We start from the raw sequence: 15,911 nt of genomic DNA on the forward strand, positions 1-15,911 counted from the left end.
TCACTTTTCCTTTGCCTGCAAAGCCTTCCTGGTTGCCCCAGGTGTAAGAAAGCACTTCTTCTCTCAAATTCTTTGTTTTTAAATTTGTGCTGTAACATAATTTTTGCACTACATGTTCAAGGATTACATATTCAATGTGGACAACATTTTAAAGTTGAAACATAAAGAAAATAAAGATTATTTTTACCTTTATTCCCCAAAGATAATTTCATCTGAGTAGAGCATTTTGCTGTTTCCCCTTACAGTTGTTTTCACACACATATACACACCAGCCTCCTTGGTGGCTCAGACAGTAAAGAATCTGCCTGTAATGCAGGAGACCCAGGTTCAATCCCTGGGTAGGGAAGATCCCTTGGAGACGATCCACTCCAGTATTCCTGCTGGTGGCCTACAGTCCATGGGGTCGCAGAGTCGGACATGACTGAGAGATGAGTAACACTTTATATACATATAATCTCATACTTTCTGTATCACCTTACTGTTTATGTTTGGGTATTGTTTTAGAGGGTAGATATATAGTACCAATAATGTAGTGAACTTATCATTTTTATGATTATTTAATGTACTAAGTGCAATGTATCCCATACTAGACCCGTCTCCCCATAGACCAGGATTCTTTTTATTCCTGTGGTGCTGAGCACAGAGCTATACTGAGTGCAGTTATGTACATGTTTGTTGAAAACCAGAATAAACTAATACACTTCCTTGAACACCTGGAGGAACTCTCAATAAACATTATCCGATGACAATTAAAGAGCTGTCATAAATATTTGTTTTATTCAATGAACTACTCTTATTAGTTAATTGTGATGAAATGTTCAGGTTTTGAATCTTGTAAAGTTATGGGAACCAATAAGCTAAGGCAGGCAACAGTCCGTTGATTCTGGATATCCAGTAGATTAACTGACTCCCACTCTTACCTTATTAACACAAGTGGGAAACGTAACACTGTGCAGGAGTATGTTCTGGAAACTCTGTTCCTAGTCCAGCTCTTCATGTCTCTAGCAGGGATGCACGTTCCACCTCCAGACCTTCCATCATTCCTGGGCAATATGTGGTTTTTAGATGAGAAGGTAAAGATTATGACTAGCTCAGTGCTCACATTTTTAAAGTACCTACCTGACCTTAGGACTGCCCTCTTTCTGTGCCATAGAAAGCCATTCTTTACCCTGGCCCTAAAGGAAATACCCATATCTTTCTTTGTAACGGAAGCTAACGGGTTTCTGAGTGCTTATTCAGAAAATATCTTCATGGGAATGGAATGACTGTTCAAGGGCTGAGCTGACCAGTTCAGTGTTTCAGATGAGTCACATGGTGAGAGCCAGCAGGCTGGATGCAGGGCTGGTAGGTGAGGCCCTGCGCTGGCATTGGGGTGGATAGGTGAATCCACCATCACATCCCTTCTTAGGAGCTACAGAAAGCAAAAAGAAACAAAGCGGCCCGTAGAGCCGCTCCAAGCTTTTCTTAGGAAGTAATGGGGTTGTTCAGAGCCTGGCAATGGAAATTGAAAAGGACCACAGTCGGTAAAGATGCTGATGGTGTGTTTTACTGTCCTTGTTGTGATCATGTTTATTTGTTTTGAAGATAACATTTTTTTTGGTTTTTACTAATTCAAAGCAAAGTACAGGGGAAAAAAGAGTAATTCTGAGTTATTAGGGGACAATGTGTGCTTATTGTGGGTAATAGGTGTGTCTCATTTTATAACCATATCATATAAAGATACTATTTTTCATTCTGGAAGCGTTAAGCAGAGTTCAAGATAAACAAGTGGGGAGTTCTCAGTTATTTGAGAGACACACTCTGGTAATGATGATTTGTGGGCAAATTAAAATAGATCTAAATGAATGTCCGCTCCAGGGACTGGGCTGCTGTTCTGGTCTGAGTAGCTCTGCAAAAGCTGGCACATGCTGCAGGAAATCACTGGTGCATCTGCCCAGGTGAGTCAGTGCCTGTCAAAGAAGAGTCCACCTTGCTTCAGGAAAGGAAGGGAAGAGGAGGTCTCTAGGATAAGAGTGTTCTCTCCTTGGAGACATTGTAGGCAGGATGTTGTGTTTCAAGAAAACGAGTTCACAAAATGAAGCTTTCTGTTTTCATTTACCAGCTTCCTGATTTTTGTTGTCCAGTCTCTCAGTCATGTCCGACTTTTTGCGACCCCATGGACTGCAGCACACTAGGCTTCCCTGTCCTTCACCATCTCCTAGAGCTTGCTCAGATTCATGTCCATCAACTCTGTGATGCCATCCAACTGTCTCATCCTCCTTGTCCCCTTCTCCTCTTGCATTCAATCTTTCCTAGCATCAAGGTCTTTTCCAATGAGTCAGTAATTCACATCAGGTGGCCAAAGTACTGGAGCTTTAGCTTCAGCATCAGTCCTTCCAATGAATGTTCAGAATTGATTTTCTTTAGGACTGACTGTTTTGATCTCCTTGCTTAGTTTCCTAATAATAAGAGAGATTTATAATATTCCAAATACGAAGAGAGAGCCCCTCTCTGCAAGACGTTGTACATTTTGCTGTAAAGTATGTCTTGACTGAAAATCATTTTCATTGGTTTCCTGTGATTCAGCTCACAGAGCCCAGCATGATGGTTTGGCCTTTGTCCATCTACATTATTTGAGAAAACCTTTCCACTTTTCTGTTTCAGTTCTCTCATGTCTGAGATAAAGGTTTTTCTATTTCCGCCTCTTAGGGATGCTGTCAGGTGGGGAGTAGAGGAATTGAGGAGGTTCTGAGGCTAAAACATTAAGACCCTCCAAGGTTGCCAGGGGAGAGATGCTTTGGCTAGGAGACAGGGCCATAGCTTTAATCCTACCTCTGCAGCATCTTCTAACACAGGAGGGATGAAGCAGCCTGGAGTAGGTCTTGTTGTTATACAGGTTGTCCTCTGGGTGTGTTTACCCCATGTTATATTCTTCATCACTGGGACCTCAGCCCCTGGGAAGAGTTTAACAAGTGCTTGTTGAATAATAGAATGACTGGCTGAATGAAATGCTCTTTTCTGGGACTTCAAGTGCAGTGCCCTGTGAGCCTGGACATTGAATAAATGCATGGTTGATGATAAACTGTTACACTGCAACCCACTTTGCATACAGAATTCAGAGCCTGCTATTGGCTGCTCTGGCATTTTGTCACCTTTAAGATGAATGAGGGGTAGTACTCAGAATACACCATCATCCTATTGGCAACAAAGGTGCAGATACCTATGTAGTGAAAAGCAGTGGCATTCTGTGGCTTCACTTGGCCAGTGAAAAGCCTGGTTACTGATCTTTCTTCTACTTCTCCTAGTTTAAGGCTTGGGCTTCACAATGAAGAACTCTGTTGAAAAGCCAGTAGCTAGGACAGTCACATTTAATAAGTCCTGTTGAAATCTGTTAGGATTCTGCCTCATAATGACCCTGTTCATGTGATGACAAAGGAGCCCTCTTAGGTAAGAGCTAATGACTCTGAGCAAATGAGTTAATTACTGGGTAAGCGGCACAGTTGGAGGAGAGGTGGGAAAGTCTGACGCCTAGTGGTCATCAGGGAGGGCCTGAAACTAACTACACATGATTCAAGGAGGAAAATGTCTAAAAGCATCGCTGAATCCTCGATCTGGATGAGACTTAATGAGAACCATTTCTACCTTAAAAAAAGATTTTGGTTTTTGGTTTGCTTTAAGATACCAGATCTGAGATCCTGCCTGCATCCTGACTCTGGTGAGGTTGGTTAAAATTGTGGTGGAAAGGACTGGTTATCATAAAAACATAGACCCATTAAAAAAAAAATCTAGAGCTTATAGCACTGGTGTGGCAGGATGGCTCCATGTCAACTTGCAGACACCAGCCTCCAACTCAAGGAAGGGCTGAAGAGAGAAGCCCTCAAATTCAGAGGTTACACACCTTCCTTCTTCAGTTTGCCTATAATAGACTTAGATGGAGTGATTTCAATAGATATCGCCAGCTCTGAAACATCTCAAGTTTTTAACAGATGGATATATAAGTGGTTCCCTGGTGGCTCAGTGGTAGAGAATCTGCCTGCCAATGCAGGAGACGCGGGTTTAATCCCTGGGTCAAGAGAAGTAAATGGCAACCCACTCCATTTTCTTGCCTGGAAAATCCCATGGAAAGGGGAGCCTGGCGGGCCACAGCCCATGGGGTCGCAAGAGTTGGACATGACTGAGAGACTGAACAACACATCAGTGAGTGAGTGAGTGAGTCATCTTCAGCAAGCCGTTGCTTCTCTCTGTGCCGTTGTCTATGAAAAGTGAAAAGTAATTCTATTCCCTGAAAACCTTTCTGAAAGGTAACTCCGCTGCAGTTAACCCAGGAGTTTAAAAGTGCAAAATCTCTTAAATCCAGAATCTGGAATTAACCTTCTAAGAAAATCATTAAACAAGTGCTGAAAGATATATAGATGAATTATTCATTACAAAAAATGTTAAAAACAGTCTAAATGTCCATCCTCAGTAAAGAATTGATTGAGTCAAGTACTTTTACATAGTAGAATATTATAAAGGAATTAAAAATATTAAACTAGGTCTATTATTCTAGTACCACACAATTGCACTCATCTCACACGCTAGTAAAGTAATGCTCAAAATTCTCCAAGCCAGGCTTCAGCAATACATGAACCGTGAACTTCCTGGTGTTCAAGATGGTTTTAGAAAAGGCAGAGGAACCAGAAATCAAATTGCCAACATCCACTGGATCATGGAAAAAGCAAGAGAGTTCCAGAAAAACATCTATTTCTGCTTTATTGACTATGCCAAAGCCTTTGACTGTGTGGATCACGATAAACTGTGGAAAATTCTGAAAGAGACGGGAATACCAGACTACCTGACCTGCCTCTTGAGAAATATGTATGCAGGTCAGGAAGCAACAGTTCGAACTGGACATGGAACAACAGACTGGTTCCAAATAGGAAAAGGAGTGCATCAAGGCTGTATATTGTCACCCTGCTTATTTATCTTCTATGCAGAGTACATCATGAGAAACGCTGGGCTGGAAGAAACACAAGCTGGAATCAAGATTGATCGGAGAAATATCAATCACCTCAGATATGCAGACGACACCACCCTTATGGCAAAAAGTGAAGAGGAACTAAAAAGCCTCTTGATGAAAGTGAAAGAGGAGAGTGAAAAAGTTGTCTTAAAACTCAACATTCAGAAAACGAAGATCATGGCATCTGGTCCCATCACTTCATGGGAAATAGATGGGAAACAGTGGAAACAGCGTCAGACTTTATTTTTGGGGGCTCCAAAATCACTGCAGATGGTGACTGCAGCCATGAAATTAAAAGATGCTTACTCCTTGGAAGAAAAGTTATGACCAACCTAGATAGCACAATCAAAAGCAAAGACATTACTTTGCTGACTAAGGTCCGTCTAGTCAAGGCTATGGTTTTTCCAGTAGTCATGTATGGATGTGAGAGTTGGACTGTGAAGAAGGCTGAGCGCCGAAGAATTGATGTGTTTGAACTGTGGTGTTGGAGAAGACTCTTGAGAGTCCCTTGGACTGCAAGGAGATCCAACCAGTCCATTCTGAAGGAGACCAGCCCTTGGTTTTCTGTGGAGGGTATGATGCTAAAGCTGAAACTCCAGGACTTTGGCCACCTCATGTGAAGAGTTGACTCATTGGAAAAGACTCTAATGCTGGGAGAAATTGGGGGCAGGAGGAGAAGGGGACGACAGAGGATGAGATGGCTGGATGGCATCACGGACTCGATGGACATGAGTCTGAGTGAACTCTGGGAGTTAGTGATGGACAGGGAGGCGTGGCGTGATGCAATTCATGGTGTCGCAAAGAGTCAGACACGACTGAGCCACTGAACTGAACTGAGCTGATTATTCTAGTATTGTAAGATGTTAAGAATATCTTGATAAAAGCAGTCTACAAGACATGATAATCTTTTTTGGCAGTGAGTCAGAATGTATACAGAAATATTTGAAAATCTCAACACTCAGTGGTAGGATTATGTGTGTTATCTTTTACTCTTTATGCCCTTTTGTATTGTCGGATTTATTTTTGGCAATGAGTTTATATATCACTTAGTCATTTCTGACTCTTGTGACCCCATGGACTATAGCCTACCAGGCTCCTCTGTCCATGGAATTCTCCAGGCAAGAATACTAAAGTGGGTTGCTATTTCCTACTCCAGGGGATATTTACAACCCAAGAGTCAAACTCAGGTCTCCTGCATTTCAGGCAGGTTGTTTACCATTTGAGCCACCAGGAAAGCCCTTCTTATATAAAACTTTATGACAACAACAACAAACATAATAAAACAACTCAAATTTTTCATTCCTATTCTTGTATCACCAAAAATTCTGATTTTCACCAAGAAAATGAAAAGGTAAGAGGGGACAATGTATATGAAAGATGTTGAAGCTTTACTCTAAAGCACATGACCATTAGTAAGGCACTTTTACTTATGTTATTTTTTTCTTAGTAGTGATGTGCTTGTAGATTTTAAAAATATTTTCTTGGTGACCCCATGAACTGTAGCCCTCCAAGCTCCTCTGTCCATGGGATTTCCCAGGCAAGAATACTGGAGTGGGTTGCCATTTCCTTCTTCAGGGGTCTCCTTGACCCAGGAATCAAACCCACGTCCTCTATGTTAGCAGGCAGACTCTTTATTGCTGAGCCACCAATTGGTGCACATGACCAGAAGTCAACTTGGTGCAAATGATCTAACCTCTCCGTCTCTAGTTTCCTCAATTGCAAAACAAGGGATGGAACCCTTACACACAAGGCTGTTATGATGAGTCAGGGAGTTAGCATCTAGAAGGTGCACAACAGAGTGCAGCACACATCAGTAAGCATTTGTCATCTTTACTATGACCGTTCTTAATGCTTAGTATTTTGCATGTGTTATCTCACTGAACCCTAGCAGTAAGTGTATTCATGTAGGACATTAAGGTTCGAGAGGTTAAATAACCTGTGAAGGAGAAGGGACTAACCTGTGGAAGGGCAGGGATTCCAACTCAGATCGGGGTCCAGAGTGCTCCCTATGCAACTGTCCATGTTGGCCATCTTAGCAAGACAATAATGCAATGTCATTGATTCGGGAGGACTGTTGAATTTACTCTCTGTGTTGCAGCAAGAGGATTTATTTCAGAGTACAAGAAAATACTCGTTTGTTCCCGAGGCTAGAACAATGTGATTATATTTTAAATGTTTGTGTAAGTCAGAACTTTCTCAGTGAGAGTGAAAACAGCCAGTTTATTCACTGACTAAATGAAATACCCCAGGGTAGATCTTCCTGATATTCAGATGTGACTTGATCCAAGTGTCAAATGATGTCACTAGGAATATTGCTTTCTCCATTTATTATCTCTCTTTCCCTCTGTTGGCTTCTTTTTCACTCAGGCTTTACCCTCTTCAAGGCAAGATGATTACCAAGGGCTCTGGGGTTTATCTTAGTAGTCACATCTATTGGACAAGGGCTTCTCTCTCCAGTTGTTCCAGCAGAAATCTTTGACGGCATCTCATTAACCTGGAGTCACGTGTCCCTTCCCGAACCAAACCATGTGGCCAGGATGGAATGCTCTGACTGTCCAGGCTTGGCTTGAGTGACGGTGCTTTGCTTCCCCCAAATAAAGTGAGACACATGAACTTAGAGTGAGGACCAGGTGACTTTCTAAAGGAAGCTTAATTTGCTATTACTATAAGGAGGAATGGATGCTGTTTAAGCAGAGAGGAACTATGTCCACTACCAGCATGCTGTTCACTGGTAGAAAATGGTCCCATGAACTGGAGTGAGAGACTGGAGTAATAACATCTGTAATAACATCTAGCATATACATATAGCCCCATTTATTTCTTAATAACCAATAACCCAAAACTACACGTACTTTCACTAGCCTGCAACTTTCATTTTGCAGTATAGAAAACAAAGTACAGACAAATAAATCATTGGCCAAGGTCACACAGCTGGAAAGTGGCTAAGCCAGGATTTGAACTCGTCCAGGTTGACCTGCTGAACTTCCACTCTTAACCACCTGATGTTACTATGATGATGAGACTGGAGAAGATGAAGTCTTTTTTTTGGCCTCAATGTTTTTGCTTCAGTGAAGAAGGAGAGGAATGGGAAGAAAAATTAATAATAGAATGGAAACTCCTGAAAGCCCCATTTTACAATAAGTGCTAATTTGGAGGCATAATGTCGACCTGGTCTCTTGGTTTCATGTACTCTTATCTTGAGTGGATGTTCTCTGAATCTGTTAACAGGAAAACAGTTGCTCTGTCATTTCCAAATGAATTTGGAGTCTGTCCTTTATAACAGCCAGCACACCAAGGACTTTATTCATTGTCAGTTTAGTTGCAGAAATACAATGATTTCTTAATGCAATTGTGTAAAACACACTACTTAATGAAAACTTACCAGCTGAATATGATTGTGAAGAGGATATTTTTCCTGCCCAACAGTAACTTCCTTTTCATCGTTTTCTTTTAATGAATTATTGAGGAAACATCAAGCTGACTTAAATATTCTCCTGCTTCAAGCTGCTTATCTTCAAAATCTACTTCTGGAACAGCGCTTTGTCACCAGATGACTTAAGGTAAAAGCGGTCTATAAATTAGTAACTTACATCAAAGTGAAAAATAGCTACTTAATGTTGAATAATGAATAAGGCGAAGCCTTCTCAGGTTAGCAGTTCATGGTTAAATAAATAAAAAATAGCCATGAAATGTGAAAAGTTAACTTTTTTTGGATGGTTCAATAATATGAAAAGTTAAGCTATAGCCTTTGGTATAAAAATGCCAACATTAAATATATATTATATTCATTTTTAACTTATCCAGCAAATGGATACTTACCTTAAGCTTCATGGTGCCTTGAAGAAGTTTTTGAGTTTATGGATTGCTCTGGTGCAGGAGTGTATGTTCCAAATTGTCTGCTTCTTGTTTGGGATGGTTTGTTCAAACTTCTCCCTTCTGTGACGTATTAAGATTTTGAAGAGGTTATCACTGGTATCATGATTCTAATTATCTCTATGATAGTCATGTGACTTATTCGTTACTAAGAAATATTTATCAACTATGAATAATAATTTTCTTCTGAGCTCCCTTCCTGAAATAAGAGTGGTATATGTAATAATAACTACAAAATATAGCATCAGCAACAACTACTATTTATGGAGCATTTTCATTGGCTTTGTGCAAAGTATTTTCCTTACATTTAGTCATGTAATTCTAACAAGTCTATAAAGTGGATGTTGTTGTTTAGTCGCTCAATTGTCTCTTTGCAGCCCCATGGACTGTAGCCTGGCAGACTCCTCTGTCCATGGTATTTCCTAGGCAAGAGTAGATTGCCATTTCCTTCTCCAGGGGATCTTCCCAATCCAGGAACTGAACCTGCATTTCTTATGTTAGCAGTCACATTCTTTACCACTGAGCCACCTAGGAAGCCCAGAGAATAGATATCGCTATATACATTATTTACAGTGAGGGTAAGAGAAGTTAACTAAAATTTGCTGAGTCACTCAGATGGTAAGTGATAGACAAAGGATTTAAACTTTCTTAAAATCCTATTCTGAGGCTAACATCTTCCTCTCAGGTTTAGATAAATTTAAATTCTGAACTCTAACACAGGCCCTGTATAAAATATCCCCTTGCCACTCTGTTGAGATCTTAAGAGTTCCTGAATATCTTTCATGGCCTCCCAAGGGCTAGATCTATAGACTATTTTGTAGGAATAGTCTTGATGGTGTAAAAAGGTGACCATGAATTTGGTCCCATACAGATCATATGTCATATTGAAACTGTGCTTGAATCACGGGGAAGTTTTTCCCTTTAAAGCCACTGGCATTAATTTTTTTTTTTTTTTTTAGCACTAAACACCACATGTATTATGCTGTCATCAGAGCCATCCTCGGTGATAATTGCAACATGCCAGCAATAAAAACGCCCAGCCCTAGCTCCCATGGCCTACTTCTGAAAGGAACTGCATGGCTTTACAATTATCACTCAGACTGGCAGGGAGAAGGGGAGGGTGGGAGAGCAGCAGGGGAAGAAATCTTTTCAATCTGGATGAACAGATCAGCTGCCTTGGACACCATGCTGTTCTGACCAAGCCAGGGTTCCTGTGACATCATGCCCCACTCTCATACTGTCAGCAAAATTCCCTGAGGACCACAGCTGCCACTGCCTACAAATGAGTGTTTCTGCTCACTCCATTCAAGAATGCATGCCAATTCCTCCTTTCTGCGAGGCTGCTCATCTCCTTTCTATCCCCTAGAGATGCTGAGTTCAGTGAGTATAGGGATGCTGGAAGAACATGTTTTCATGATAGAGGACCACAGGAGAGGTTACCAAAACCCAACCATCTCTAGAGCTTCGCTATTAGAGAGCCACAGATAGGTTCTAGGTGAGCAGAGATGTAGGTCTCTTACCTTTGAGTCAGCAGGAAGAGGCACTGATAGGTCAGAGCACAGCAGCTTCCTCCATTTTTCCAGGGTGCTATTCGAAGATTATTACTTATCATTTGTACCAGAAGGTGATAGAGTTTGGGGAGTACTCATAAAATAATGAGGGAAAGACTCAACCTTTATCTGTCCACCTCTCTATCTATCTATCCAACAATGTAAAATTACAAAGAATCTTATTTCCTGGAAAATAGAGGAAGCATGTCAGGTACCTAATTTCTGCCTCTTAATAATTTACTTTATGATCTATTTTAAGACTGTAACTGTCCAAATAACCAGAAAATGCCAATGTCAAGGTTTTCATGGTTTGAAGTGAAGGCTCTGAAGCATAGTCCCACAGTATGGTGGTATTATTAAGGCCTCTGAATTATTGAAGGTTAATAAAGTGTTTCCTGTCATGACTGGGTATTTGTTTATAGTCTAATTCATCACAAAATTGTCATCCATTTATGATGTGACATTAGAATATTTTACAGTTTTATCACTGTAAGTTTAGCTCTTGTGAAGTACTTTGACTATGATTAGGGTAATCTACCAAATCCTCAATAATGAAATAGTGATTACGCCTTGGTTATGGAGTTGTGACTTTATTGCATAGACTTCCTAACTTTGTTGCTTTGTCAACCAGGTTAATGGAGAGTCTGCCTTGGTCTTCTACGCAATAGTCATTAGTTTAATTAAGTATGGAAAATTTAAACATGCTATATTCCCAAAGAATGATACATAGGAGAAAGGTTTGAAGTAATCAAGACATATTTTCTACTAACCCTTAACTTCTAACCATTAGGGCATTAAGTTTATCATTTTCTCTACATCACAGTGGATTTTTTTTCTTCACTCTAAGAATAGATCATTCCTGGGAATTTGTCTACAAGTTCTTAAGATTCTAGGTGCATTTGGTATGAAAAGTCTTTGAGATGATTTTCCCAGACAGCAAAGCACCCCACCTCTGTTTCATTTGACTGCTGGTCTTAAACCATCACTCTTGTCATCCTCTTGGGTTTCACCAGTCTTCCTACTTTATACTAAATCACTTCAGTCGTGTCGCACTCTGTGCAATCCCATAGATGGTAGCCCACCAGGCTCCCCCATCCCTGGGATTCTCTAGGCAAGAACACTGGAGTGGGTTGCTATTTCCTTCTCCGATGCATGAAAGTGAAAAGTGAAAGTGAAGTCACTCAGTCATGTCCTACCCTCAGCGACCCCATGGACTGCAGCCTTCCAGGCTCCTCCGTCCATGGGATTTTCCTGGCAAGAGTACTGGAGTGGGGTGCCATTGCCTTCTCTGTCCTACTTTATATTTAACTACAAATATCAAGAGAGACTGTCATGTTAGCGTGCTCTTTGCATGTAATATTCGCCACTCTTATCTTTTTCAATCAAGATTTCTTCTGCACAATTTTCAAAGAAAAATTTTTTCTGGCTCTTCCTTTCTGCACTCAGGAATCTAGTTCTTAAATTATGCTTACTAGTATTTTGTAGATGATCATGTTCTAAGTAACCAACTTGCCTGTAACAAAACACTTGTTCAACACAATCTTTATATACCCTAGAGATCATTTTCTGAAGAGAAATTTTAGGAAATATCTCTAATATTTGAGAAAATTGTTAAAGATGGTAGCTCAGCTGGTAAAGAATCTGCCTGCAATGCAGGAGACCCCTGTTCAATTCCTGGGTCAGGAAGACCCCCTGGAGAAGGGAACGGCTACCCACTCCAGTATTCTGGTCTGGAGAATTCCATGGACTATATAGTCCATGGGGTGTCAAAGAGTCAGACACGACTGAGCGACTTTCACTTTCACTTTCACACATGGTAAATGCTCCATAAATACTAAATTACATATATACAATTTATTTGGTATTTATTTTGCTGGTCAATAATAACATTAAACTGAAGCATGTGCATTCTTGGGAAAATGACACAGTATAAAATATTGCCTCTGCCTTACTGAATTGGCAATGAGTTGGGATTAAAAACCAATAAGGGCCAACAAAGAATATAAAATAGTTTGGGGTAGCTGCTGAATGTGTGACAAAGACCACCCATATTGCGGAGTGTGGAAGGATGCCTGAAAACTGGACTGGTTAAATACAGACTTTTGAAGGAGGAATAGATGAGCCTGGGAGAGTCTCAATCATAAGGAAGAAGACAGTGAAAACACAAGGGCAAGAGCACACACAAAACCCACCCCAGATCTTAACCAGTTTCAATCAATTTAGGCTAAACTAATTTAGTGCAACTAAAAAGAAAGAGGAAAAAAGAGCCATATTACTTGATTAGGAATGTCTTTGAAAGGCTAAATCATGCACCTTCCTGTCTTCCAATATGTAATTTCTTAGCTTATTCCCAGGCAAATACAAATTAGAGCTATTTTGAAATTTTCTTATTGTTTATTTTTTACTTTGGCTATGCTGGGTCTTCATTGTGGTGCAGGGGCCTTCTCTAGTTGTGATGCTCAGGCTTAGTTGCCCTGAGACATGTGGGATCTTAGTTCCCCAACCAGGGATTGAACCCGTGTCCACTGCATTGGAAAGTGGATTCTCAACCACTGGATCCCCAGGTTAAGTACCTAGAGCTATTTTTAAGGACCTAAAGAGGGAGATTTCACAACCTTCTTCAGTGGCCTGGCCTGTTAACAGCCCTTGTTAAGAACTAAGCTCACCTGAAAAGTTAATGTTATAGTCTCGCTACCCTGTAACCCGACTTCTTTCTTATTCTGTCTTCGTGATGTTAAACAGACATGTTGATGACTCTTCTTTGGGTCAGATGCCCTCTGTGGAATGAAGTCTCTCTCTGGTTTCCTCTTCCTTTTTCTCAATCTGTTTCTGAGTTCAGGCATCCCATTTTCTTCTCTGCCTGGTTTTCCCTTGTTCATTCTGATTTTGGCAGTGAGAGGCCCACACCCCCTTCATTCCCGATGGGTGTAATGAGAAGTCATGACCTGCCTAGGTGAGGACTGTCCTCTCCCCCTGGACACTCAGGTCACACTGTACTGCCCCTGTGGGCATCTGGGCAGTGCATCAGGTGAAGAGGGTAGTCTGGTTTCCAGCGAAGGCTAGGAAGTGAATAGATTATAGCTGCATCTCATTAGCAGCCTTTGGAACATCTAGCAAACCACATTATCATGATCTGAGAGATGTGGGTTACAGAGAAAATGAGAACTGTGAAAGGGGAGAGAATTGCCTTCCGTTCCCATTTCTGTGCTGTGCATCTAGGCCACAGGAATGTGACTTTTCTACTCTAATTGGAAGTGTTCATTTTCATTATATTATCTGTGTAAATAGGAGGAAGTGTCACTTTAACTAGTGATGGCCACTGGCTTCTCATCCTTTTCCTTCATACTGTCCCCCAGTTCAGGATCATGACAATGGCTGCATCATGCCTGCAGTGCCAACTGGGAATTTCTTTGCCTGATATTAAGAGCATCCAATAACCTGGTCCAATCTATCCTTTCAGTCACATTTCTCATGATTTCCTGGGGAAAATCTTTGCTCTACCAGAGAAATCTATCCACCCACTCTAGCATGGTGGCTGTGGCAGTTTAGGTGCTAAGTTGTGTCCAACTCTTTGTGACCCTAAGGACTGTAGCCTGCCAGGCTCCTCTCTGTCCATGGGATCTCCAGGCAAAAATACTGGAGTGAGTTGTTATTTCCTTCTTCAGAGGATCTTCCTGACCCAGGGACTGAACCCACATTTCCTGCTTGGCAGGCAGATTCTTTACCACTGAGCCACCTGGGAAGCTGCTACTTTAGCACAAGCCGCTCTTATTCCTACCAGTGTCCTTCATTAACATGATATGGAAAGCTGTCCCTTCTTGTCTCCTCTCGACAAAATTCGATGAATTTTTCCAGACTCATTTCAATTTTCTCTTAGAATCACTCAAATTCTCAAAATCAGAAGGAATCACTAAAGTTATCCAATTCAGCAACAAGCTTATCATAGAAACAGACATTTTGTAAATATGTGTAGATGAATTAATGGGCTACATCTGCTGAAAAATATTTTATCATATCTATTCAAAGTGTATTATGAGTCAGAACTAAGGCTAACTGGGTTCTCCCCAACAACTCACCCTAAAAATTCCAGTTCTAATTTTCAAAGATCTGGGAAAAGCCATTTAATGGCTTATGTTGATTATTTTTAACTCTTTGTAATTATGAAAATATACAACAGTTGTTTCAAATGGTTAGACTGAAACATGGAGGGTGCCTTGGTTCAATAAGGCCTCCATCAATCCTTTAAGAATTTTACACCAGGGAGCTCTTATTTAAGGGCATTTACACCTGCTAATTCATTTTCTTAAACCAGCAGAAAGAAAGGACAGATAAGGAGTAAGGGATGCCTGCCGAGTATTAATATGTCTGTGTCTGAATAGCTGCTATCTTATCTTTTAGGGATGGTATCACTGACTCAATGGACATGAGTTTGAGCAAACTCCAGGATATAGTGAAGGATAGGGAAGCCTGTCACGCTGCAGTCCATGGGGTCACAAAGAGTCGGACATGGCTGAGCAACTGAACAACAATGAGATCTTTTAGGGAGGATAGAGAGGACATTCCAGAGCTTGAGGAGGTACTGGAATTTTCTTGTATGTAAAATGAAGAAAATAACAGTACATGGGAGGATTTTTAGAGAAAAGTAAGAATTGCTTCAATCAAGCAGTAAGCACTCCATCTGATAAAAGGCAACTATATTTTTGTTGGGACTTCCCTGGTGGCTCAGATGGTAAAGCGCCTGTCTACAATGCGGGAGACCCGGGTTCGATCCCCGGGTCAGGAAAGGAAAACAATGAAAAATAAAAGGGAGAATAGTAAGAGTTTTTCACTTTCTTTTTTAAATATAAATTTATTTATTTTAATTGGAGGCTAATTACTTTACAATATTGTATTGGTTTTGCCATACATTGACATGAATCCACCATGGGTGTACATGTGTTGCCCATCCTGAACTCCCCTCCCACCTCCCTCCCCATCCCATCCCTCCAGGTCATCCCAGTGCTCCAGCCCCGAGCATCCTGTATCATGCATCAAACCTGGACTGGCGACTCGTTTCATATATGATATTATACATGTTTCAATGCCATTCTCCCAAATCATCCCACCCTCTCCCTCTCCCACAGAGTCCAAAAGACTGTTCTGTACATCTGTGTCTCTTTTGCTGTCAGGCATACAGGGTTATCATTACCATCTTTCTAAATTCCACATATATGCGTTAGTATACTGTATTGGTATTTTTCTTTCTGAATTACTTCACTCTGTATAATAGGCTCCAGTTTCATCCACCTCATTAGAACTAATTCAAATGTATTCTCTTAAATGGCTGAGTAATATTCCATTGTGTATATGTACCACAGCTTTCTTATCCATTCATCTGCTGATGGACATCTAGGTTGCTCCCGTTTCCTGGCTATTATAAACAGTGCTGTGATGAACATTGGGGTACACGTGTCTCTTTCAGTTCTGGTTTCCTCAGTGTGTATGCCCAGCAGTGGGATTGCTGGGTCATA

General features: G+C 40.9%; 1 non-coding gene across 1 annotated transcript; it reads left to right on the plus strand.

Moving 5' to 3' along the window:
- The first annotated feature begins 15,112 nt into the window (after positions 1-15,112).
- TRNAC-ACA (transfer RNA cysteine (anticodon ACA)) lies at positions 15,113-15,185 on the plus strand. The gene has a single exon. It is a non-coding gene; the product is annotated as a tRNA-Cys (tRNA).
- Positions 15,186-15,911: the final 726 nt, after the last annotated feature.

This window comes from Capricornis sumatraensis, chromosome 2 (genome assembly GCF_032405125.1).
Source record: "Capricornis sumatraensis isolate serow.1 chromosome 2, serow.2, whole genome shotgun sequence".
Taxonomy (NCBI): Eukaryota; Metazoa; Chordata; class Mammalia; order Artiodactyla; family Bovidae; genus Capricornis; species Capricornis sumatraensis.